The following is a 27,596-nucleotide window of genomic DNA, read 5'->3' as shown; positions in this document are numbered from 1 at the left end:
GGTTTCAGGGCCTAGCAGCCACTAAAACTGTTGTTCTTGGAAGTCTTTCTTGTAAATGCACCATAAATGGCAAGCTTTGGTTGAAACTGTATTAGCTGTCTTTAGGAAACCAGGAAGACTTTGTACACTGAACCAAGGCAAGAATCCAATACTGGCATGTGGTGCTGAATCACCATACTTGAAGAGGCAATACATATTCCATACAGCCCACGCTGAAATATATAAATATATCTCCAGATTAACTGTCCCACCAGTTTTCTTCATTCTTGATCTCACTGAAAACATTGGCCACAGGGTCATGCTCTACAAGGGCAAATATCAAGTGATGCTGCTTCAGGTATGATACATTTCTTATGAAGAAGCTTCTATTTCACAAAGCAGCATAATCATCCGTTTTCTACACAACTGACGGTTAGGCCCTTAAGCACAAAGGTATCTGTTTACCAGGTCATGAAATTGCAAGTATAATAGCAGTGACTTTGCTGCACTTGATAAAACCATAAAACATTTCATTTTGCTGCCTACTGAGCTTTAAAAAACCCAGACAGTGAAGAGGAGACAACATTCTTTTTACCATCAAAGAATTTCAAAATACCTACTTTTCTGCTTGTGATCTGTGGACATGCATTTTTCTTTCACTCCAGTTCTGCCACTCCTTTCTGGTATGGACAACAGTGCAAATATCCAGAAAAAAATTATTCCTTTTATGTTTTCTCAAGTTTTATATGATCACAAAACCTCTCTGAATATGTGTATCTGTGTGTAGCCAAGGTATTAACATTCCTACAAATTTTATGAAATAGGTACCTTGGTAACTAGACAAACAAGCCCTCCATTTACCCAGAGATAAATGCAGGACACGGAGACTGGAAATCCTGTTGTCTTTGTGGCTCACAGAACTAATAGCTTCTAAGCAGAATTCAAATGGTTTGATAGACACCATTGTTTCAGGGCCAAACAGCTATTAAAAGTGTTGCTATTGGAAGTCTTGCTTGTAAATGCACTGTAAACGGCAAGCTTTGGTTGAAACTGTATGAACTGTCTTTGGAAACCAGAAAGACTTTGCACGCTAGCCCAAGGCAAGAATCCAATACTGGCATGTGGTGCTGAATCAGAAGGGCAGATCTGAGTTGCAGATCTACCCTCTGAGTTGTCCCATGGATGGTACTTCTCTTCAGTGCTTACAACAGGCAGTAGACCTTGATTTTCTTGCCTCATCACATAAGCTAACAAGCACGAAAACAGCTGGAGCAGCAATCTTTGTTCTACTGCTTGTTCCCTGGTGTCAGCCAAGCTGCTCTTGAAGACTGACTGCCACTGATATCTGGTATTGCTGGCATCTCTATGGTTTTGGAGGAAGAAGTTGGGGTTTTTTCTCAAAATAAAAGCATTCAGTCAAGTTCCCCAAATCCTTGTGATGATTCAGGCACCATTTGCTGTTTTAATAGTGAAATTAGTGGGCATTCTGTTCAGATTCTAAACCTCTTGTCAATAAGGCTGGTAGACCTGCATCCCCGAGGTGCAAGCACAGGGCCTTCTCTGAGCAAGCATGGATGGCCTCTGATGCAGGGATAGCAGTTATGTAAACTAGCCTCTGACATTCTGTTTTATCCTTCACTGTACATCAATTTGTGTAATTTCATTCATGATTTACTTTGACCTTTACTGTGTTTGATATTTTCTGGTACCAAAACTTGACACTTAATAAAGGAAATTTCAAGAAAACATCAGCCAGCAAGCTAAATATCTGCACAGAAGAGGCAGATTTCATAGTGAACTGATACAAATTATTGCCTTGCTGAAAGCCTAGAAAGATCCCCCCTACTTCAACCTCAAGTTGCCCAAAGCAGGATCTCCTTCTGCCTTAACACCACAGTTTTATACTGATTCTTTCTCAAAATATCCAGGTCTTTCGTTCAGCTCTTCTGGGTAATAGTGCTGTATGTATCTGGCTTTCGGAAGATTTTTCTCCTCTTCATTAACATTACTTAGCCCAAGCTACTCTGTGTGTACGCATTCATGCATGTATAAATTTCAGTGAGTATCTTTCATGGGAATATTCTGCAAAAATCATCTGCTGGATTCAAAAGTTCAGCTAAGAGAATTATTAACATCCAGCAGTAAATGCTGTAATCTTAGTGTTAAATGGCAAAGAGGCAATTACAAAGATCAGGTTAAATACCTTTCACAATGCCTACGAGCTATAAGGCTTGAAATGTTTGCTCTTGGAATAGCAACTCGGTAGCATGGGGTCTGGGTAATAGGAAAGAACTGATCCCTTACCAGGCCTGGCCCCTCTTCTGCAGTTATTTGCAGAAGGGAAAAGTACAGCCTTTGCATTCAAAACTGTCATGGAGCTTTGCAGGCAAAAGAAACATGAAAATCTCTTTGATCATGTTTAAATATTTCAGAAAAGTGACCAGACTTTGGAAGTTTAATTACCTTAAGCCATGTGAGGGCAGAGAATGAGGGCAACGACAAAGAGAAAGAAAAAGAGAAAAAATGAACTTTTTCCAGGACAACGGGATGTTACTATTTATGAACCTGCAAGAGAATTAGAGCTGAAATAATTAGACAGAAAAAGAGATTTTAATTAATGATGGTAATTCTTACGAAAGGAACCAGATTGCCAGCCCTGGAAACTGCCAGTTCTTTTTATCCACAACGTACATACAATCTCAATGAGACTGTTGCAAAGATCCCTAGCATAGGACATTACCCTGAGCTGAGAAGTCCAACATCTGACTGGTCATACGTCTTGGCTTTTGCTGCAGCTGAGCTTTGCAATCTGAATAGTTGTTCACTAAATCAACTCCTTGGTACAAGCAGATCCTTTGGCATGGGCCAATTGATCTCTAATGACCTGAATCAGCTTATAGTGGCGACCAAGAATCACAAAACCTACTGAAATAAATGTAGAGTCGCACAGGTTCAAGTGACCACTGCATCAGGGTCCCAACCTGAGGAAGTCACAGTAAATGGATTACCAGTCCCCTCCAATACCTAAGTAACCCGCAAAAAAAAAAAAAAAAAAAAAAAAAAAAGGGAAAAGTAACCTTTCACTCAGATCATGCCATTTTGGTTAACTTCCTATTACCGTGTTTCGAAACAGCAGTCACTGTATCCCAGTCCTTATGAGTGCCATAGCTGTGGGGGCTACGAGGTACTGCGTTTTGTGAAGAGCAGCAACTGCAGAATTTGTTCCTCAGTTGGAAGGGGAGGGGGAGGGATTGTTTTTTTAGTTGTTGTTAATAAAAGTCTGGAGTAATGAAATGTTAGCAGAAGCCTTTCATCATCTCCCTTTACATCCTGTTCTCCACGCCTTTGCAGCTGGATGGAGAATTCCACCTCCCAGAAGTGCTGAGCAGACTAGCAGATCTGGGGTACAAGTCCTCTGGTAGAAGGAAAGCTAGTCTGGCTGGTTCCTGAAAATTTACTTTCTAATCCCTGTTGGTTAACCAACACAGCTGGCTTAAGCTAAATCTGAAAAGTAACACCTTGCTGCAGCTCTCATAACCTCCTATGGCATGGAAAGCAATGATCTTCACTACTTGAGCCCCATATGAAATAGATGAAGTCACATGTATCAACTTCACTTTAACATGAGTATTTCTATTACCTGGGTCAGAGAGTCTGTGCAGTCACTCTCCAAAACCTGCTGTTATTAATTCAGCAATTATAGCTTTATGGTGGCAGGGAATCCTCGATGTTTGAGCTGGCACTGGAAAGCTGTAATTCTGAATGGGACATGACACGAATTACTGGATTGCTGTAATTTTTCAGCTTTTCATGCATTTTCACTGCATATATTAAAAATACAGCAAGTAATTCACTTTTAATTATGCAAATTCAAAGACAGTAAGACAAGAGATGGATGAGTTTTTAAATGCCTGCTCTGCCTGGCCACCTGGGGTTAGAATAGGAAATCCACCAGCTAATCAGGTAACCTGGCTCACCACGCTCCTGCTTGCCTGGGTGTACACAAAATTACCTCTTTTAGTATTCAGCACCATTACAAGAGTACAGAGTACAGGAAAGAAATTGCCAGGCAGAGGAGAAGCTGGGAAAAGGCAAATCTTCTCAACCTGCCTTCCCCACTTCTTTAAGTGTTCAAGGACAGCCGATACATAGCTGTCCTCATATCTGACATCAACGTAAGACCTCAGAGGCTTTCAAGTATCTATATGCTTTCTAATTTGGCAATTATCGTCCTGATGTTAGGGCTCAGTTTTACTGGGACAGCATTCTCAGCCACTATTTCTCAAGGAAAGGAAAAATTTGCCCAATAGAGATATTACAAATAACTTTTAACTAGAATATTCAAATCAGGACCATAGCATGCATCAGCTTCCACATTCTGCAGCTCTGCCCTTGGCTTCTTCACTGTTCCTTAGCAAAGTCTATGTCTGCAACTGGCTTTTACACGCATGTGTCCATGCACAAGTCTGTGAGTTCATTGTGAAGGAGAAATAAGTTACGCTGCTCTCAAAGGCATTGTTGTTAAATTCTAAGATAGCAAGTGCAAGTAACGATGGCTTGTTAAAAGTCTAGTGGCTGTATCTAATAGCTGCAGTGTTCAGTGCGGTAATTACAGAGGCGAGAGATTGCTGAACACATGTAAAAAAGGAAATAATTGGGGTAGCAGTAATGCAAAAGCTTCTCCAAGCCTACAGCAATTGTTATTTTACCCTCCTACTGATGTGCTACTTATCAAGGATACAGTGGTTAGAAACTAGCTCTCTTTAATGAATGTTAAATTTAGGTGTTTTCTATCCAGGAACCCCAAGGCTTCACAACCAGTACATCCACAGTTTAGGACACAGAGGTAAAATTACTCAAACACCTTATCACCTCACCCTGAAAGGATACATCTGCCTCTTTTCCTTGGAAGCTTGGGAGAACTTTCAAGCGAGCAAATTAGCAATGCAAATCTCCAGCAACCTACTGAAAAGAGGGTGCTAAAGAAGGTGCTTGCAAGGCACTGCTGTGCTGAGTTCTTCACATTAATATTTTCAAACCAGGTGGAAACTTTTCATTTTCTCTAATCTCTTCATCCTCCTTTCCCCACCCAGAGATGCCTCATTGCTAGTTTCAGTCTTGCTTCTCTAAAGGTGACTTCTTGCAGTTTCCCCAGCAGCTATTCTGTGTGCTGGAGTCATTTAGTGCTTTCCAAAGTGCCTATTGCATACAGTTTCAAAAGGAGAAATCTTCCTTAAGGGGAGTGGGTGTTTGGAGTTTTTTCTGTCATGTCCCTGGCATTGCTATTCCAAATCTCACTCAGATATGGCATCTGCCCTGAAACCCTGGAACTCAGCCTTATTCTCAAGTTTTTTGAAACTCACAACTCCATTTGGCATACCTGCTGATCACAGCCTTTATACATCTAGCCAGAATGGAGCATTACCTTACAGCTTCTGTAGAAACCTTAGTCACGCATTAGACATTTGCTGTCTTGACCACTACTACTTCTGTTAGACTTGTGTTAAATTCCTGCTCTTCACAGAGTGGAGCACAGAATTAGCTGACTTACCTGTTTATCTGCTTTACTTTAACAAAGATGTGTCTTGTTGGACAGGGGAAAGTCACCATTTCAGTCACTCACCAACATGTATCACCAACTTGTTCCCTAATTCCACTCACAAGCCATTGACTGATTTCTCTCTCAGTCTCATCATGGAACACTTCTGGCTAGATCTGACAAAACATCTGAACACACTGTTTCTCTATGAACTCACCATCGAAGAAGTCTAAGACCACGGAGCTAAAGAATTGAGATACTGTCTTCCTACTGCAGTAGGAAAAGTAGCTCTTGCTCACTGTGAACAGAAGAGCTTGAACTTCTCTACTTCCCAGTCTTCCCAGTCTTGCTAAAGGAAAAGCTGATTCATATTTATAATCAGAAGGAAATGAAGAGCACAAAAGGAGATGTTGACAGTGTGATTAAGGATTTCTTTTAAACTACAGAATAAAGCACAATTAATATCTTGGCTTGAGGGAGATTAAAGACTTGTGTGGATTCTTCCATTCTTTCCTGATATCACCATTATGTAGCAATGGTTCTTATAACTCTCTTAAAATTAATTCTGCAACACACGTCTGCTGCCCGTTCTACCAACCAAAGACTGTATAAAGATCAGCTTGTAATGAGAATCAGTTTAACCCCATTTACTTTTTTAATGTCAGTAGTATCATAGAGATCACTTATAACCTTGCATGTTAAGTAAAGCAGTTAATTGTGCTGTTGTACCAGATTTAGACATAAAAGGCAGAATTAATAACAGGTTTAAAGAAAAGGCTTAGAATAGGAGTTCTGAATGCAGAAAAGGGGCTAGTGTGAGTTAATACCAGCTTGTAAATGGAAAGCAAGGTTAATATTTGGTTAAAGGATAAGACTAATAATGTTTTTTTATTGATCTGAATGACTTATACATATGATGGGGGATAGAAAATAAACATTTTGATGAAAACAAGTGACAGAAGCACCAAGGTTGCCCCTTTGTTTAAAGTATGGTTCTCCTGAGCAAATGCGGCTGCCAGACTAGAAACATCCATTTCTGAGCTTGCCCCAAAGGAATTCTCATACAGTTAGTAGAGACCAAAGAGACACTTTAGGATGCATTTCATCTCATACAGTGCAGGTACCTGGGGAGCCTGGCTCCAGTGCAGGTATCTACACCCAGACATCCAGGTGGGTGATATGAGATGGCCTCACACCACCTGGACACTGGCTGGGCATGGAAACAGGGGTTCGAGTGAAATAATAGGATCCAGGTCAGTAGAAGTGTTGGAGAAACTTATGGGTACAATAAGGCATAGAGCACTTTTTGCAGAGTGCTGGAGCGGAACAGGCATGCAGCTCCTTGTTTTCAATGAATGTGAGCAGCCTACCTTTCATTTCTGGAAAAAAAAGAAAACCAAAACATTGTGAGCCTATTTGCTTCTTTAGGCACCTGAATACCTTTTTTAATACCTTTATTCTTAATGGTCTTAATACCTGCTTAGAGCAAGCAGGCGTGCACATTGGCAGGGAAAGATTAGAGACTTTCAACTCATAATTCATTTCCCAGGCTGTTCCTAGGGCACAGCAATTATGCACCTTCCTTTACCCAGGACAGACTGTAAAATGACCGTATTGTCCTTAAAGACTAAATCAAAGTAAGCAAAAAGGTAAGTAAACGTTTTCTACATGACTGCTGCCATTTTATTAAAAAAACCTATTGAACGTAAAATGAAAGGTATCCATAGGTACATAAACAACTTTTTCTTTTTTTTTAATTTTAATGATCCAAGGCATTGTTTAAACAGCAATGCTATTATAGCTTTACTTAGCTGATTTCTTTCTGAGTACACCAGAACCCTGATCCTTCTGACAATGAAAGCCACAGAAAGCAGCATTAGGTAAGTTACTGTGAAACCAAAGTGTATTTGTGCAGCAATAAAAAAGAAAGAATTGGGACAATAATGAGCAACCAAATAGTAACACAGTTAAGGGTGCTGCTTTGCAGGAGACAAGTGACTATTCTGAACTCTGAAGTGCCAATGTAATGAATCACAAGAGCCCACTAAAATGAGAGCAAACATATAAATTCTTCTTATTTCAGTATGTACAAATACCAAAGCAATTTTGGGTTGTTAACCTCCACAGCTTGAGGACGGTATGTTCATCATTATTGTATAGCACTTCCCTCTTCAGAAATTCTTTGTATATTGGTTTTGATGTTTCATTGAACCATCATGTATGCCTGAAGGAAGGCTCAATATCAGACAACACTGAGTAGCTCATAAAAAAGTGGACACTTTAAAAAAAAAATCAACTAGGAAAGGAAGCAAACTGATACTATAAATTATTTCTAACAATGCAGATTATGAAGAGATACTAAAAATATTTGGATTCTTGCTTTTACATGGATTTCATAGCTCCTCCTTTCCTAAAGAGCTTAACAGTTGTGAGTTTCTCTCTTTCACCTGCACTGCTGTTTCAGCCCTATGTGCCCTACCTCCATAGCTACAGCTGAAGTGCACCTATTCCCACCTTCTCTGCTCTGTTCAGAGTTCCAACAAGGACCACAACCAAGTCTTCAGTCAAAGATGCCTAACTGCCATCAACAGAATTAGAGTAGAAACTCATTCAAAGAACAGTGAGCAGATGGCAACTGTTTGTTTTGTGAGGTTGGCTGGGCACGTCACTCATGCTAACCGCAGTGAACATTGCACTGTCCTCTCTCCTGAGCTAGCCAAGTCATCCTTTACTTGGGATTTGAGAAATACCTTGGCTAATGCAAATTCTGTCTTCCTATACATCACTGAAGGATGACTTTCCAACAGACAAGACAGTCTGCAGTATCTGCCTGCTATCACCCCTGCAGAGAAGGTCATAGTCATGAAGGAAGGCAGAGTAAGGTACTTCAATGCTATCCCTGGAGAAGATGTGCACCATAAATAAGTCATGTGCTTTTATAAAATCACCTTCTAATTGAGGCTCTGACTGATGTGTACGTGATTTGCTGCCATGTTTTCTCTGTATTTCCAGCCTTACTACTGTAATCCTGAACCTCACTCTTGCAGAACTCACCCCTTGGCACTCCTCGTATGAAGCATATTGCATGAGTTAAGGTACTGGACAGAGAGCTATACAAATGGCAAGAACTTTCCTCCTCCTAGGAAATGCTTTCTCAGTTTACTGAAAGTTTGGGGAATCAGATATATTATAATCTGGGTATGGAAATGTAAGTAGCAAAAAATATCTTTCTTTCTAGACCTGTTAATTATCCATGGAGGACCAGGAAATGAACAAACAAAAAACGCTTAGAATTCTTCAATAGGCAATTGAGTCTTTTAAGAAATACCCCAAAACATAAACAGCCACTTCTTTAGTTGGAGGAGGGGAAAATACCATAAAGCTTAAGGAGCATTTTGTTCAGGAAATCACATCTTTCCCCATTTTCCAGCTGACACATTGCATTGCAAGTCTGTCACAGCACATTACCTTGGTGATGTGATGTAATGCAACATTGCTGATGCAACCCAATCTGATGTGTCTAATGTGATACATCAGGTACAATATTTGGGAAGATTTTTCTGAAAACAACATCCACAGAAGAGATTCTTTCCCCATCTTTGCCAATTAAAAAAGCCTTCCGAAAGAACTGCATCACCTCAAGATAATTGCTTTTTCACAGGTAATTAGCAAATACAATTAGTTGTGGGAAAGGTTTGCCTTTCAGCAACTCGCACAAAAAAATGGGAAAAGAGATGATCATAGCTGACATATAACTGCTTTCTACAGGACCAGGATAACTCACCTGGGTAGATGTTATTTACAGTGCTCGATTGTGCTGCCATCAGGCTGATTTTTTTTTCCCTATTGACAAGTGACAATTCAGGTTTTGGGGCTCTGTGCTTACAGTTTTTCATTTAGGGCCCTGAATTACAATTATGCTTTGAGGGAAAATAACAGTAAAGTCACCCATTTATCCAGAGACGCATCAAAAGTCACAAGACAATAGGAAATAAGTATTAACCTTATGAACTCTTCAGTTCATAAACTGACTGGCAGTTAAGTTTGCTAATCTCTGCAGTAAATAAATATTACCAAAAATGGAATCAAATAAAGATAGCACTCTCAGCAGATATCATGGGAAAGTGTAGTGAATTCAGAGTGATTTATTCCAAGTAAGCACTGGGCACTGCAGATGAATTCAGGACTACCTGAAATCCTGCTCCACTTGTGTTTCTGAAACCAACATCAGCTATGGAAAACTGCTGGATTTTCACATACGGAAGGGACATGGTCCATGTGATGATGATCAGATGAATAGTAAGAATCACTGGACACAGACTTTAAATAGTCCACTAAAGTGGCGATGATATTTGTCAGCAGAGGAGACTTCAGCTGAAGTGAATGAAATGGTACTGGACTGATACCACACCTCTTGCTGAGAAGCTGGCAGCAGAAAGCTGTAAGCAAGCCCACATCTCTCTGCTGTATCACTTGACCAAGCCAGGGTAAATGAGAGCTAAAATCTTCACAGACTTTTAAAACAGATTTTAAGGAGGGCTTCAAAGGAGGAGGAAGCATCAGTTCTTAACGTTTTCTTTCCATTTATCCACCTGTACCCTGCTTTGCCATAGCCACGCACCACTCGAGATGCCTTTTAAGTGTAACTTGCTCTGGCCAGGAAGTGAGCAGCGGAGGACTGGCACAGAGACAAAATGCCAGGCCATTTCACTCACTGCTTAGACTGATTTTTCAAGTGTAAAATGTAATTCAAATCTCCATAAAAAGCTATTTGCTCCCTAGTCTCAGGATTCTTACACCAAGTTTCAACTGTGAAATCCAATTGGAAAAAAAAAAAAGAAACCTTATGCTCAAGGTCTGAAAATCGTGCAATAGCCTTTAGGTCTCAGACTCAATTGTATCTTAAATGGCATCTGATCAGTTTTGTTTCTCTTCTCCAAAGATATGACATAGTGCCTTGTCTCTAAAAGCCAGATTTTCAAAGCCAGGCCCACACCCCCCATCAAAATGCAGATATTTATTGGCTATTTGTACATCCATGGAGCTATTCCAACAAAAGGATCAGAGCCGAGCCTTCTGAATTTTGAAAATGTGGCCCAAAATGCTCATGGCAACTGTACAAATTCACCTCTGAAATTCAGAGTCCATGCAGTCCTTCAGGGCTGCTGCCCAGCTCTGGACACTTAGGGTATCACAAGCCCCTGTCTACAGCTGCCATCCCAAAAGGGGTATTATTTCACAGGAGCGCAAATAGTCTCACCCTTCCTAATCCACCAGTGCTTTCCTTGCTGATTCAGATTAGCAGATAGCACAAGTCTTGAAAGATTTATTTCATGATTTGGACTTTCTTTTTCACTGTTTAATCATCTCTCCTAGCACATGTGAAGTATTTTTCTCTTTTATAGAGGCCTGTATTTAAAATGATCTTAAATTACTGAAGGATTAGCAACAGGCAAAGAGATTCCCAAAGGTTGGAAATCTGGTCTCCCTTCAGGATAAAAAGTTGGATGTATATCTAAATTTTCCAAATCTCTTCATTATGAAAATTTATCAAAACACTTCGGAACACAGATTGATTGATTTCTGCCACTAGTTACCAGTGAGCTATTTCAGGAACAGCCTTTCTCACGTTCTAATATTTTCTAAATCAGGAATTTGAAGTGGAGTAAAAGTACAATAATTTCTGAGTATTCTAATCCAGAAATAGGTAAATCATTCCATTTTCACAATTTCTAACCCCTCAACTAACATATTTTATGAGAAACAACACAATAACAATTTCTATTTACATCTGTTGCTCCAGTGCCGTAAGTCCCACAAGCATAGGATTAGGTGAAAAAAAAAAAATCCATCTTTTATTAGATACAAAAGCAGTTTCTAACTTTTATGATCATATAGCTTGAAAATATGATCTATGTATATTCTGGAGGCTCAGAAATGAGACTTGTTATCTATTATATCATTAGTTACATTTTATCCTTTCTTTTCAAAAAGATGCTAGATGTTTTTGGAGGCTTGAAATCATTCTGAAGAGCCAAGAAGTGATTTATGTGTTGCACCTGTGAATTGCTGCACACACCCAAGCCACGGCCATGCATCACCTGTCAGCTTCAGCATACCCATAGTTTTATCGATGCACAAGATACAACTTAAAAGAGCTTTTCCCAACCAAAACCTCTCTTTGGATTTTTCCAAATTTTCTCTTGTGACTTCTGATATTATCAAGTGTGACAGCATGCTGCTCATGAAAAAAAACTTTTAAAACTTTCAGCTGTGCCTTATATCAATCAGGTTTTGCTTTTTGCTTTTTTTAAATCCAGTCCACATGTGCTTCTCAGTGAAATCAGCCACTCCATTTCAATAGCATGGTATAGCTGCATTTATTTCTCTAAAGAACAAAGTTCACCTGATATTCTACTTCACATTGGAAGAAATGTTGGCATGGCCATCTGCCTTCTAATTAAGACAACTATTACATCTCAGAGACTGGGAAACCTCATCTGTATCTATTCATGTACCACATCTATGACTGGGGGGAAAAAAAGAAAATCTCCTTTCTACTCAGGGACTTTGTTCAGCAGAAGTTCACAGGCATGGGAGTTAGTTATCTACTTCAATATCAGGTAACAGCACCACCTTCTGCCAACAAGTTACCATCTCTTTAGAAAACTATTAGGTCAATTTTCTCTTTATGATTTCAGTAGCTTTCTCAAACATTTCTGACATAGACAGCAAACTATAGACCAACATCCTTAGAGCTATTTTAAAACACCCCAAGCTGTCCACAAGAGACATAGATGAAATTACTGAAATTTAACAAATTTGCTTACAAAAATTTAATAAATCTAAACACACTCTGCTTCAGCAAAACACTTAAAGACATGCTTAACTGTACAATACTTGAATAAATCCCCAAACATTTTTTGCATTTTTTGCAGGGTTTGAAATCCCATTGCAAGATTGCCAGTCCAGTTCCCTGAACACCCCCATGGCATTTTCAACATGATTTAGGAGAGCAGGCAGGATCACAGTACGTACCTCAGTCTGCAAATAACTTTTGGGGTCCCAAGTCATTTGGTTGCTTTTGAGCATTTATCCTATGAAAAAGGAGAAATGACAGAAACAACAGGAGAGAAAAATGGAGCTCCCGATAAGAGAGGCACAAAAGGGACAGGTCTCTCCTACACAGGTGTAAATGCAGCTTAGCACCCCCTAGCTCTGCAGAAGTGAGAGAGAAGCTCCCAGGCTGCAGGTGACACTTTGCACACCTGCCTCCATGTTTCTATGGCACACACCATGCACATTTGCTCAAATGGGTGCTGCCAGCATCCTACAGGTATACATACTTGTACGCACATACCGGTACAGGTGTCCAGGCAAATATACCTCCTACGATACATAATTATATAATGTATTGTCAGGTCCAAAGCTTGTATATCCATCTGATATTTAGCCCTAGGCTAAAGCGAATTAGAGCAGACTGCCAGGTCAGCAAACTGTCTGTCCTGGTTTCAACTGGGACACAGTTAATTTTATTCTTGGTAGCCGGTATGGGGCTGTGTTTTGGGTTTAGGATGAGAACAACGTCGATGACACACTGATGGTTTGGCTCTTGCTAAGTAGTGCTAAGTAGTTGCTAAGTGGCGCTCACACTGGTCAAGGACTTTTCAGCTTCCCATGCTCTGCCGGGTGCACAAGAAGCTGGGAGGGGGCACAGCCAGGACAGCTGACCTAGACTGGCCATGGGGCTGTTCCATACCACATGGCATCATGCTTAGTATATAAACTGGGGGGAGTTGGCCGGGGGAGGGGCAATGATTGCTGCCTGGGGAACATGCTGGGCATCGGTTGGCGGGTGGTGAGCAATGTACAGTGTAGCACTTGCTTTGTATTACTATTGTACTATTATTACTTGTTATTATTATTATTGTTGTTATTACTATTACTACTGTTCTATTTATATTTTACTTTAGTTATTAAACTGTTCTTATCTCAACCCACGAGTTTTCCCCTTTTGCCCTTCTGATTCTCTCCCTCATCCCACCGGTGGGGGAGTGAGCGAGCAGCTGCGTGGTGCTTAGTTGCTAGCTGGGGTTAAACCATGACACTGTCTCTGACCCTTCTTTGCCCACAGCAGAGCCCCAAAACCCAAGGCTGGAGCAACTGCTAAGGCAAAGAAAGGGTGAATGGGGCAGTAGGTAACGCTGAAGAAAGGTGGCAGGATCACCTGTCCCAAAACCAGCAGTTGTCTCCTCAACCCTTCCTTTCCAGAGAGCAAAAAGAGTAGCAATGCATCCTCCTGCCTCTTCGTTCTCCCCCCAGCTCTCATTTTGCTCCCATGACAGGAATGGCCAACACCCATCCGGCAGCGCTGGCAATGGAGAATTCAATTTTGCTCGCACTGTTCGGAAGCCTTGGACAAACTCCACTTTTCGACATTAAAGCAGTACATAATGCTACAACCATCCAGTGTAAAATATGTCCTCTCAACTGTTTTCATTGAAGTAATCGACTTTTTCCAGTGCTATCAGTAGAAGGACAGGAAAGAATTAGCAACAGGCAGACTCCTGCACCTGCTAGCCATGCAGATGAATACACCGCAAGAGGTGAAGCACTGTATTAAGCAAAGTAACTAACATCTGCCAAGTACTGTTCTCTTACCCTCTCTCCCAGGGTAAAAATGAGAGTAGGGAGGGTTTGGTTATGGATTATGATCATCTAGGGTTGTTTATCACATGAGCTGGAATGTTTTTTTCACTAATTCTTGCATCAAATTTGTAACTGCTGACTGAACTGACAGATATCATTTGGAAATGAAAATAGGGCCCATCAGCAGAGAAAAGACTGGTGGCGGAAAATACAGCATGTTTCCAGGCAAACTGCTGTAACTACTCTCTCCTTAAAGCCAATTCTTTGTTTCTAATATTGCTGTGGGATTTTTTTTAAATTGGGTTCTGGTGTCTTCCCTAACACTCAGTAGCAGTAATGCCTGAACACTTTGCAACACTAAGTTGGGTGACATAGCTGGGTGACATAACTTGGTAATGAGACTTACAACACTAAATGGGGGCTTAAGTTCCTGGGAAGGTAACTGAACAGCTTCTGACTGAGTCTTTAAAGAAAACTCACTTCCTTTTTCCTCAATGTTTTACATTTTTTTTTCCCCCCACGCTCTCCCTCTTGAACCCCATGCTCCTGTGAGTTATAACCTAGGATGCTGAGGAGGTTCCACATCTGGTGCAAAACTGCTGGCACTTCCATGCAGCAAGGATATGTTAAGCTGGATAGATTTACACCAGTCCCCAGAGGGATGTTCCTACCTCTCCTGTACTTCTTCAAAATATTCCCAAAGACTTTTAGGGGAAAATACCTCACTCCAAAGTGTGCAGAAAGTCAGAGCGGGGTCTTTTAATGGCAGAAAATCTGCAGGGAGGACACAACCTCCTACCTAACTTAAGCTGCCTAAAAATTAGTCACGTGTCTTAAGGTCTCCATCTAAGTTCTCTCTGTACTTAACAGGCAATCAATGACTAAGCTGCCTTCAGCTTAAGTTAGGTGTCTAATTTTTAGACAGCTAAGTTTCAGAGAGATTAATCTTACACAATGTATATAGTTACTTTTAAGAGTGAAACTGTGCTTTAATCACAGGAAACATCATACTTTCATGATAAAATTGTCCCTCGGTGTGGGAAGCACACCAAGGTGCATTTGGAGCCAACAGATCTGGGAGAGATGGTGTCAGCGGACACAGAGATAAAGAATAAGACTCTGATGAGCCAATCAATAAACCAGTAATTAGGTCTGTTTGGCAGGTTGGGCTTGTTTTGTTTTTGGTATTTTACTTGTGGTTTTTTCCTCTGGATTTGAAAGAAGTTTGCTTATCTAAGTTTTATAACCACTTAAATGAATCCCAGTTCTGTTCAAATCAATGAAAGCCTTGGTGAGACAGCTGTAATTTTATGTGCATGTGTTTTAGTAAATTAGAGGGTTTAGCCTTAAGGATTCATTTTAGTGTAATCTACTAAAAAGATAAGTAGAGCCAGATGTAGTGTCTTACAAACTGCTGGACAGTTGCAACTGGAGTGACAGCATTGAAAACAACTTCATAGCACAGGGTGCAGATTTTCTGACTCAAAAAAGCAATATTTTACATAAATAGTTGTAAATATTTTATATTTACAATGCAAATAAAGCAGGGTGCAAATAGGTAAAAAAACCCTCAAACCCTAAGTAATTGGTAATGGTTTTATCTTGTTCTGTTTGTGCATATCCATGGAGAAGTACAATCTGTAGTATAAACCATTTAACTAAATTAAATTCTAGTTAGCATCTGGGATCCCATCAGTAAGAGTCTATATTTCTGAGGAGCCACAGACTGGTGGCAGTAATAGACACATAAAGATTTTAATAGGTAAATAAATTTGTTGTTCCATTTCTCCTGCTACCAGAACACAGTTTAACAGAGTAATTAGTGGTTAGATATCTGACTATAACGAAGAAAATTCTCTAATCATTAAAAATTCTCAAGAAAGAACATTCATACCATCAGTAATGTTTACTTATTCGGAGGCACATTCAGTCAGCACCAGAAATAGTTGTCACCTGGTTCCTCACTCCACATAAATCTTTAATAAGAGATTTTCATCACCATTAGGAAGTGATTATCACGGTCACCATCAATTTGTGATAATTTCTTATGTCCTTAGCCACTCAAATTAAAAAAAAAAAAGGGGAATAAAAATCAATGCAGTTTAGCTATAAATCCACAAGAGCTGGGTTGTCTCACAATGACTTTATCTGTTAGTCCCAACTTCTTATTTATAAATCTCCTAACTCTTTTGAGTCCTCATGAGGGCTGCGCATAGAATAAGTGACTATAATAAATCTTAAGAGATAAGCATTTACCCCAGCCTAACCAGGCTTTTCATGTTCAGGGGTTTTTTATGTTCAGGTAACTACAAGTTTGACTCTCTTGTTATTAGCACCATTTCACAGATGCACACACACACAAGGCTGAGCTCAGCAAGGAGCTGAACATGTGGACCTAAGGCTCGTACATGTCTGCTCATCTTTAATGGATTGGGTGAAGCTGGATCCAAAGCTGGAGGCTTGCCAGCACACTAGAAATTGAACCCAGATCTCTTGACATTAAATCTAGTGCCTTATTTATGCAAACCTATTTTCTTCTGGTATGCAGTTTGCCACTTCTGAACAGTTTGGGGACCAAATTCCCATTGAAGTCAGTGGAAGTTAAACAAGAACAAGGACTGATGACAACACAGTTGTATTTTGGAAACCACCAAGCAAAATACAGCTGGTGGTACATAATATTTCATTTTCAATGGCTGTACCTCAAGCTTTCTCATCACTATTAGGTCTGTAACTTTCAAAATGCAAACTTCCCAAGCTCAACAAGAAATCTGTAAAAATATTAAGCCGATTTCTTTCTGATTATAAATAATCACCAGTAACAAACATTTTTCAGGGAGGAAGAAAGGATTGCAAAGTCACGATAGAGAGCAAAGAGCTCATTCCTACCCCACAGAGTATCCAGCGCTAGAGAGCAGGAGACGGGGGCAGACTGGAGAGGAGAGGCAAATAATGAACCAAATTACAGCATTGAATCCAGGGGATGGGCAGGCCACAAGAGTGTAATTTTTGTCAGTAAGGCATGTAGCTATAATTTGGAACACCCTGGAAAGAAGACATTCCCATTGAAAACAAAACCTTTTCTGCTTGTAACCAGATGGTGAGAGCTACAGGATTTCACTTTTTTGGCTGTCAGGGAACAGAGCTAATGGAATGGTACTTGTTTCATACCAATAGTGAAGAACTGAAAGGCTAACTCAAACAGCAGAGACTAAACACAGAATCTGGGATCAACTGTAGCTCTAGATCTACAGCAACATGCATTCTTCCCAAATAGACTGACATCTGGCAAACACCTGAATGGAAAAAGTACCAGCAGTTACACATTTGCTGAAATGCTTATCTCGTTCTCTCTTTTTTTTTTCCCCTGAATCAGCAATAAGATTACATCTTCTTTATTGCCCTCTCATTGATTTGTTCCTCAGAAGCAAATGACACCATTTCTGAGAAATAAAAAAATAACCAAATAAAATAAAGCTGAGAGGCAATCTGCATGTAAATCAGCATTAGTCATTGACATTTGAGACTCGACAATAAGCCATCCCAGTCCCAGCTGTCCCCACAAAAGCTGATCTCCTTTGTAAGACAGAGAACACTGCAGGCGAATGGAACCAAGGATGAATATAGATAAGATGTAAACCCTCTTTGCTTGAAGTTTCCTAAAACTCCCTTTGTTCCTGAGCAATTAGGAATACTTTTACCTACTGCTGCTATTGATGCGAGTTTTGTCTTTGGTACTTTCCTTCCAAGGATGCAGTTCCCTACAATTCTCACTGCAGTTGTTTATAACGTATTTGCTTGCATGTGCAGTTGCACCCCAGAAGAAGGCTGCTTAAACTGGGGAGTATGTTCATTATTCCATTCTCTGCACTACGCTCCACCTGTAGTAAAAGCTGTTAGGTTAAACCAGGTCTTCTTACTGCTTTTCTGAAGAACTTCTTTCACTCTCAATATTCTAGCACCATTCAGACAACATTGGTTTTACTAAAAAAAAAAAAAAGAGATTTGTGTTTACAACACAAATATTACTGGAGATTGTGCATAGCTCTGAATAGCATTAGAAACATTTAATTTGTCCAAGTCAAATTGCTTAGCTCTAGCTCTTACCAATATTTCTACTGAAGACTCAGCTACAGGTATGTTTCTGTGGTGCTTTGATCTTTCTCATCCATACGGCTGCAAGGAAATGCAATGGATAGTAAAGTAGAGGGCTGTCTGCCCAGGCAGGGAAGTGTTTTGGCATGCTCTATGGCAATCACCCAAAACCAGGGCAGGATTTCTATTGCTGCCAAAGCCCTAAAAAACTGCAGTCAGTTACCATCCCAAAAGGCAGTGGGAGATGCTGTACAGTATGAGAACAAAACCTTTCCTGACATTTCCCTTAATCTATTACACAACAGAGAACATCATGTAACTATTACCCCCAAAAGCAGTTCACTCAAGTGTGCCAGCAATTAAACGTAGGTAAACATGCATAAGTGCAGCTTATAATTCCCTTTTAATGGGGGTTATTACTCTTCTCTGGGATATATGGCCCTGATCCCACTACAACTGTTTGTGGAGTGAGGTATTTACTGGAAGAGCTATCTTGGTTTCATGTGGAATCTTTCCCTTTTGGTGCCTCCTTTTTGCCAGTGAAACTGAAGCACTTGTGTGACGTTCCATTTAAAGAAAGGTTAGAAATGCCAGCATGAGAGCCTGAGTGACATAGGGCAAGGACAGCTTCCAGGGAAGTCTTTCTATATCCGGGGTCGATTCTTTTTACTGATGTTTTCGGTTTTGTTCTTTTTTATTAAGAATGCAGAAAACCATAGAAAGCAAATCCCTACTCTTGAAAACCTTCATTACGGATAAAACACCTCCAAATTCCCAAAGCTCTAATTATGCACATAAGTTTCAGCATAATGTAGGCTTGGTGTTGCTAAACAGAGCCATGAGGGTATGGAAGAATGAAAATATTGATTTTCTTTCACAGAGACAAGGAGTGCTCAGCTTTGGGTTTTTGCAGTGGTGTTATCAGCTTAACCAAGTCTAATTAGCTTCATTCACTGTGATCAAGTCTAAATACAAATAGAAGAAAAGTCTGATCAACAACCAAGAGCACAACCAAAGGCTTAGAAATACTGGCCCATATTAATTTTCCCTGCCCTTCCTATGCTTGTTTGCACATGGGCAACCAGAGACTGAAGTTTGTTAATCTCCTGAAGGTAATACACTCTGAAAGGCTGGAAAAATCCACCCTTACAAAAAGTTCATGAAATGTCATGTACCTCATTCTAAGAAACCTACTGGAAGATGGTGCACCAATCCTCGGTTGGATGCGCTTGTGCTCTCTTCTACAAGGTGACTGTTCAGGACACAAATGAATGTCACACTCTGAATGTTTTCATCACCATTAGATGGTTATCTGGAAACTAACTCTTACCTTTACTGTGGTGCCCCAGCTGGTGTATAAATTCCCATGATGGAATTTAATGCTTTTTGTTAAAAAGGAAATTTCTTCTCCCCTATCCCACTTCTTTTCCAAAATCCTGCTGGCACTGTATACTCTAGAATGCTTTCTCTAGCAAAACTTCTATATCAAAAAGTCAGTTACTGCAGCACATGAAGAATGAATCCTTCAACATGCCAAATAAATGTTAGAACAGGACGGAGTATCCTGAAAAAAATGTGCCATTTTTCCTGTTTTTTCTGCAATTTTGGCTATACTGTCATATCACATCAGTTCATCAACTCCAGCGCACACAAAGAGAAACCCAACAAAGAAACTGTTTTCTTAAGTGGTGAGAAAAAGAAATGAGGGTATCCTTGCAGTGGGCAAGGAAGATTGCTCCAGTTACACAATGAGCAGCAAACTTGCTCTCCCAGCACAGGTGTGCATCAGAGAGTATCATGGACTCTTTCCCTGCCCACATTTCCATGGTCCTTTTGAAGAAAAGGCAAGCTTTGGCATAGCACCTCAGGTCTTCCCAGCAAGGAGCCAGGATGAGCCTGGGGACATCCCCCTTCCCTGTCCTGCAGTGTAACCTCCAACCAAAACCAACAAGGACCCACCAGGTTGAAAATGAGTGTAGTACCTCATATCTTGTACTTTTGACAAGAAAAAAGAAAAAAACAACAACAATCTGTACATGATCACTGCCCTACCTAAAGCAATCTATATTGCTTGTCAACAAATTTTCACATTTTAAATTTTGAAAGAACAGTTCTGCCAACATTTCCACGATGCCTCACTCCTCCTTCCTTTTCAGTTTTATTCATGAGCAGTTCCCACCAGTCACCATTTTTTAAGAGTTTTTTACAACACAGCATTGTTAACTTTAGCACCTATGTGTTATGCTGCTATGTCTGATATAACCACTGCTGCTGGAAAAATAGAGAAAATCAGACGAAAAAGTATCTTCTAAGATAAACTAAGCAAGTTTCTTCTGGGTTCTTTGGCTACCAACTCTCTCTCTAGCTCCTGCATGAAACAATCTAAGCAAATAATATTATACCTTACCAATCACACAGACTACCAGCAATCATTTTGCCTCCTGTCACAAGATACCCGCTATGGTAGAAATTGTTTCACCTGTATCCCAGATCACAGAATACCCAGAAGCCTGTAATCTTTTACTTCGTTTTGCGCTATTCAGAGAGATGTTCATCACCAGTCATAAATCCATGGCATTGTCATAGGGAACCCTAAGGGAATCTTTTAACAAAGTCTTGCTGGTGTTAGCAACTGATAAATTGCCATATGTTAGAATAATTCCCTCTCCACTTCATTTCCTCCTGGGACATTTCTAAAAGCAGCCATACCTGGCTTACTGTGGCTGTGTAATTACCTGATAATTATGAGATTAGTGGTCCTCCAATTTGTAGCCACTACTCTCACCTCTGTTGTAACATCTCCTACAGCAAGATCCAGGTTAACTCAGTGGCTTAGCCTGCTGTAATTCTGCAGTGATAACACTGTGATGACAAGGGGTTGAAATGTATTCAGTGAAATATCCAGGATCTGGGATAGAAACAAAACCTGGGATGTTCCTTGGCACTTGAGCATTTGGCTAGGAGGTCACGGCAAAGGATCACCATAAGGACAGGTGTCCCTTACACCACCTGGGCTGCACGGAGGTTGTGAAATGCACTTCATCAGCAACAACTCCCTCTGAGTATCAAAACACTGCCAAAGATACTCCTTTGAGGTCCGATTCTCTTTGCCTTGCTTTGCGTTTGGTTTTGCTTCTGTTTTTAACACAGAATAAGTACAGCAATACTGACTGCCTGATTTCACGTGAAGGAATGCAAAATTCAGGCTCAAAATGAACTTCACTTCTGTTAATGCTCATGTGTATTACTTGTATGCTTCTTGATGTTTTTTATTTCTTCTAACCCAAGACAAAAGCCTCTTATTTCAGCACCTTGTTCACTTGTCTTTTCAGCCATCTGGGTGTTACATTTTGCAGGGTCCCAATTTAGCTGTCCTTTATTCTCACTAAACTAAGCAGCTAACACGAGAATGACATCAGCACTGATTTCTGGTGCTAAAAAGAAAAGCAGTAAGAACAAAACATAACTTGTGCTGAATAATTTCAAAATGCTTCTGGCTCTCTACTCAGTTGTACGCATGAAACTCTGCTCCTCACTTCTGAACTGCTGCAGGACTTTGTATATGAAAAATCAAAAGGATACAGTTCTGCAGTTGTCAAACGCAAACTTCAGTGATAGCCAGCTATAAGCTGTCTGAATCAAACAGAAGCTTCCTGGCTTAGTTTGGATTGCTTATATCCACAACTTTAACTTTCCCTAATGCTGCTGACATAAGTATAATTTTGCCTTTTGAGGCATTATCTGGATGCCTTCAAGTCCAGTCAATGAACCTTGCTACTTCAAAGGAGAACCTTCATATGAGAAAACTCACAAAAATGTTAGGATGGGGGGAAGGCGTTAGTTTTGTTGTTTACTCTTTGTCCCAGGTGAGCACCCAGTACAAAACAAACATCTTTCATCTGCCTAAGGAAGCTGTTCTCCTTTGTCTAGCTGAGGCATCAGCTAAGGCAGCAGCACAGTTGCTTCTTTTGCACTAATGAGCAAAAAATGAGGGAAAAAAGAAACTGGCTTCTGAATGGAAGGTGAGTCAGAAAAAGGACATGCAGAAGGGTGAACACAGCCCCCACAACAGCTATCCTGTGCCAAACCCCAAAAGGAGCAAAACAGCTGCAAGCAAAGGCAAGCAATGAGCCAGGTTTTGATGAAGCGTCTGTTGGAGATTTCTTTTTTTTTTAAATTCATTTCAGAACTTGTCATCTGGGTTATGAAGCTGAAACTGAAGGGAACCTTTTCTTTTTTTTTTTCTAATAGTAACAGCTGCTCTTGCTAGCAAACACCTGTACTACCTAGAGATTTCTGGTTACCTCTGTGGCTGCTGCTACCAGAAGTAAGAGTAAATAGTTTGGTAGATTTCCAGCAGGAATTAATTAGTTTCACTTTAAAAAATAAAGACCAGCACTTTGGCTTAGAAACGTTTGAGCCTTTGCCTGTTTTCATTTGGTTTCTTTTATCTGCCTCCGGCTGATCAGGCCAGCCTCAGTGCACTCTGATGATCATTTCTAAATGCAGGGAAAAAATAACTGCACCACAACTTTCAACATTTGCTCCTACATCCCTTTATGGATCTCCAACTGCGATCCACACCTTTACATCCAATATTATGCTTATCTCATCACCCTTCAAGTGCCAGTTTCCCTTCTGCTTTTGTAGCCCTCCAGGGCTAGGTGCTCACCTGCTAGTAGTAAGAAACTGTAACAGATGGACAAAATAGCTGGATACAGACGCACTGCGAATATGTAACCATCCTCTCTGCCCCGGCGTGTCCCTGCGGCACTTGCTAGGGGTACACCTGCGTTTTATTGGCAGCTCAGCCGGCTGCACCATGGGGAGGCAGGCAGCAGACCTGCAGAACAGAGGGGGAGAAGGCAAAGGAAGTGCAGTGACTAGAGACGAAGGTTTAAAAAGGCCCAGCAATGACAGATGGATGCGATAGCTGAACTACCCGCAGTCCTCGGGACTTTGGAACATCATTTAAGAGTGGAAAATGGGCAATGGGAACAAAAGATTTTGCATCCCTTTGTTTTAAATTCCAGCATTTTTTAATACCATGAGTAAATGAGAAGACATTGACCTCTGTGATTCAAAGTCCATTTCTGCAAGAAAACTGAAATGGAAACTGCCATAGAGCAGTTAGAGGCTTTTTACAGTACAGAAGGAAAAAGTCAGATTACTTTAACTGGGTCATGACCCTGCCCAGACTCTGCAGCCCAAAAGCTGCCAGAACCACCCCAGCCTCAGGATACATCTGCCCAGGTTGTCTTTGCTTCTACATTGTTTGCTTGTAAACACAGTAATATAAGTGCCAGCTGTGCCATTGCTGCTGCTTTTCTTCTTTAGTGTTTCTTATTGTATTTACAGCACAATATATACTGATTCTACACTCTTTCAGCTGGACCCCTTTGTCGAGTCTGATTTTGGTCAGTTAGAAGTGGGGGGCTGGCTGCCTACCTTTGAAGGTCACCATGCAAAAGCACTGGCATGGAAGAGAAGAGCTTATACTGTGTGTGTGAACTCCTACCCTGCAGAAGACCTTGTCTTGCAAATCAGATGAGTACAAGGACAGAGTGCCTCTGGAACACTCAAACTCCAAAAATAACAAAGTAATTAACTAGACTGAATTTGCCCTTATTTGCTAAAAGCATTTGTTTTATTATTATTGTACAGCTCATCCTGGTAGGTGAATGTTGGGTATCAGGTACATACTGCTGAATTTCTTCTGACTCCTTCCAAAATGCAGTTTGAAAGATGATGGCAGAAAATCCACTGATCAATTCCCAGTTTGGAATACTTTCCACGTACTGATGGTGAGCTATTCCAGTCTTTTCATTTTGGTTTGCAACATTTCAATAAGAAGCTTTGATGCAGACAATACCCATTACTGCTGACTGCTGATATATACCCAGAAAGTCAAGGAGATTATATTGTATAAGCCTGAACATGAATATCATAGGTTAGTTAGAGCAGCTCTTGGCTATAGTTCAGATACAGGGAAAAAAATGTTGCTAATATCCACTGGACATAAATTACCAGTTTAAAACTAGCACCAGTTCATAGATTTAAATGGATTTTTAATGGACTCCAGCCTTGCAATTAAAGCAATAAGAGGATATGATTCCTCTATCCCCAGTAGCATCGTAAGGGCTTCATTGACATGTGCCTTAGTGATTTATGGTTGACTGCTTTAATCAGAGCTCCAAACACTGTGGGAAAATGCCCAGGCAGCAAGACAGATCATGCAAAAGTGCATACTAATTTGGCTTTTTGAGCAGTATTCACAGGTATCAGTCTGCCTGTGCTCAGATTGACCCTGCTCCACAGTCTTCAGCAAGGTCATTGGGGCCTTTTGCTGGTTGCAGTGGAGTCAAATAATTTCTGTGTATATCAATGTCACCAGTTTTAACACTGAAATTTCAGTGATCTTGTAAGCTGCCTTTTCTTTGGGTTTTTTCGTTTGTTTTGTAGCCCTACCCGTGAGAATACGGTATTACAACTTTTAGCACTTTTATAATGAACAAATTCTTTATGGGCAAAATTAGAAAGGCAAAGGGGCCAGATCTCCATCGCCCTGGTCTCATATGGTCATTCGTACTGTGCAGAGTGGAAGTGAACACACGTGACAGTACTATCACACAGAAAAAAACACCAGGTGCATACTCTCTTACGCGTGTATTTCTTTGCCTGCTCTGTGCACTGTTTTTTAGATGGCATTTACTGCAATGGAGTTGAGAGGAAGAGAAAACAATTATTAACAAGGGCCTCAATTATAACAGTCAGGGTTCCTCAGAGACAGCACCTCTCAGAAGGGGAAAAGCTATGGATGTAGTCTGCCCAGCCCTATAAACCACATGGAGAACATGAGTAAACTGCATGTGTTGAAAGGGCAGTCATTACTGTGGACAGTTCCTATATTTTATCCACTCACCTGCCTTGAAATGGTTAAATGGAAATACTGCAAATACAGCTCCCCAGGAGTTTATCCTTGCTTTTGAAGTTATAACCATTATAGCACAATCATTTTGAAGCATTGTGATTCCTTTAAAAAATCAAAATGATTCCTACAGTGAATCTTCCCCCCACCCCCTCCAGAAGCAGTATGTCTTATCTTAGCTTTGTCCCTCATTGGTAAGTCAAACTGTATCTTAGATGTCACATCCTGTCACACTTATCTATGATTTCATGCATGTAGCAATACTGGATTTTAGCTCACAAGCTTTGCTACTGTGCCTATCTTTTTAGGTTGTGACTATGGTAACTGTTCCATAAGTTGCTTCTAAATAACCATAAAATGAAGCAGATAGCACAGGAGATGTCTCTCATTAATACACCTTAATTTATTCTATAATCACACTGCAAATTAGCCTGGAAGACTCAGGAGTGCTACCATTTTCACTTAGGTGGAAATTTCTAAACCAAAGGAGGTTAAGTCAAAATAAAGTCTACAGTTGATTTTAAAAGGTTTAGTATCATGAAGACAGAACTGATGAGGGTGAAAGACCTCCAGTTTTATTAGAAATCTCTGGACTAGGTGTGTCAGAGTATTTGCTTTCCTTCCACACAAATGCACACTTCTTTTTTCTTTTAGCTAAAAAGTCATACACAGGCACCTGACAGAGACCTGATTTTACAATTACTCTAAAGCTCCTTTAAACTGCCCAAGTAGCTAAGGGATTTCCTTGTAACCAATAAGCCTGGTATCCTTATCTTCCCCCAGGGATATAATTTTTAAATTATTTTGTTTCCCCTTATCTGAGACAGAAAGAAATATTCAACAAACAACACATTGACTGAAATTTGAGTGCTTTTTATGTTTTACTGAAGTCGTGAAAAATTTCTCTTCCTGACGATGGGTCTCTTGAGAGAGTGGACTGCTCCCTCATTGTCAACTTTCCTCCTGGTGAGAAAAATGCAAATCAAAATATTGTGATCTTCTAGAGACAAAGCCTCTGTCATTAGTAATTAGCAGGAATGCTGAGAAATACTGAGAGCTTAGTTACATTGAGATGTATCCTTTTCTACAGCAATATTGTGGATGTCGTTCCTAAATGTGAACATGTACACAAGTAAAGGTTGAGAGCCATGGCAGAGACTGGTGAGCAGCCACCCACCCAAACCTGAAGAAGACTTTCTGCAATCCAGTCTGCAGCATCTCTAAGCTCAGAGCATGGATATGTCATCTTGGATTTCTCTCTGATGTGAAAATAGATGAGAAATATGAGAAAAACCACCCACTTTGTTTTAGCTAATGGTAGTATCATTTATGAGCAAGCTAGAAGCTCAGATTGAAAGGCTGATTGACAAGTAGTTCATCATCCTCACTTTATCACTACAGCACATGAGTTAATATTTCAAGCATGATCTGAGGTGGCAGTGGGTAGGCGAGGTGCTGGAAATGACACTAATGCTGTTCTGACAGGCTGTGACTTTCTAAGTGCATAACTGAAGGGTTAGGCTAAGCCACGACGTTAGATCCGACAGTAACGGCGTTGCTATAGGTTGCAACGAGAGAAGTTTGCAACTAGCTGGCTAAAACTCTTCCCCTTTTCATAGGCACTTAACCTAATACACCTGTAATCTTCTGGCAGGTTCACATGTCACAGGGGGAGAGGGATGACGAATGAGGATTTTGGAGCTTACCAACTCAAATGAGTCTGTTATCAAGGAAACAGGTTTAAAAAATTGCAACTGCAGCAATAAATAACCTCTGCTTAGAATCATCCGATACACACCATAAAGATTGAAATCCTCTTAAAAGTTCCATACTACACAACCAAGGCATTGAAAATACGGTCTGAGATTCCCACCATGTTTATTCTTTCTCAGAGATAATCAGATTTCCTTTTTTCTGGTCCCAGGTTAATTACAATTGAATTCAACTAAGAACTCCTGCAGCACCTCTAACTATCCAACCAGTGCTTCCTCTAACTGTCAGGGATAGAGAAAACAGCCTGAAACTTTGAGCCGAAAATTCTTCTCTTGACTTCAGTGGTGAATAATTCATTCTAGCACTAAATTTGAACTCACAATGCATCAGTAAGGACCTACAAAAAGACAGAGCCAAGTGGCCAACTGTTTCTCAGCCCTGCTGAAGACTGTGAGTCTCCTTATTCGCATCTGATTTCTAAACATGCAGTGAATCACTGCAAAGCACAACAGCTGGTCCCAACTGGTCCCACACAGCTTCTGCACAAGCAGTATGAAAATGCAATGCCTCATATTTCCCCCTTCTAAACATCACAACAGCCAAAAATCAGCCTTAAGTATAACCAAAAATCTTAACCACTAAAGTCTCCTCTTTATTACAGCTTCTCAGCAACGTCCACTTACTCAGTTATGC

The 27,596-nt window shown here is 40.4% G+C and overlaps 1 long non-coding RNA gene across 1 annotated transcript in view; it reads left to right on the top strand.

The window, feature by feature from the left end:
- LOC309590976 overlaps positions 1-27,596 on the top strand; it is a 66,650-nt gene that overhangs the window by 10,223 nt on the left and 28,831 nt on the right. Inside the window, exon 2 of the long non-coding RNA XR_014228241.1 lies at positions 12,457-12,548. This is a non-coding gene — a long non-coding RNA (uncharacterized lncRNA). The remainder of the gene's footprint in view (positions 1-12,456; positions 12,549-27,596) is intronic.

The sequence above is a fragment of the Platalea leucorodia genome (genome assembly GCF_965183815.1).
Source record: "Platalea leucorodia genome assembly, chromosome: 5".
NCBI lineage: Eukaryota > Metazoa > Chordata > Aves > Pelecaniformes > Threskiornithidae > Platalea > Platalea leucorodia.
This window is presented reverse-complemented; position numbering and strand designations above follow the sequence as displayed.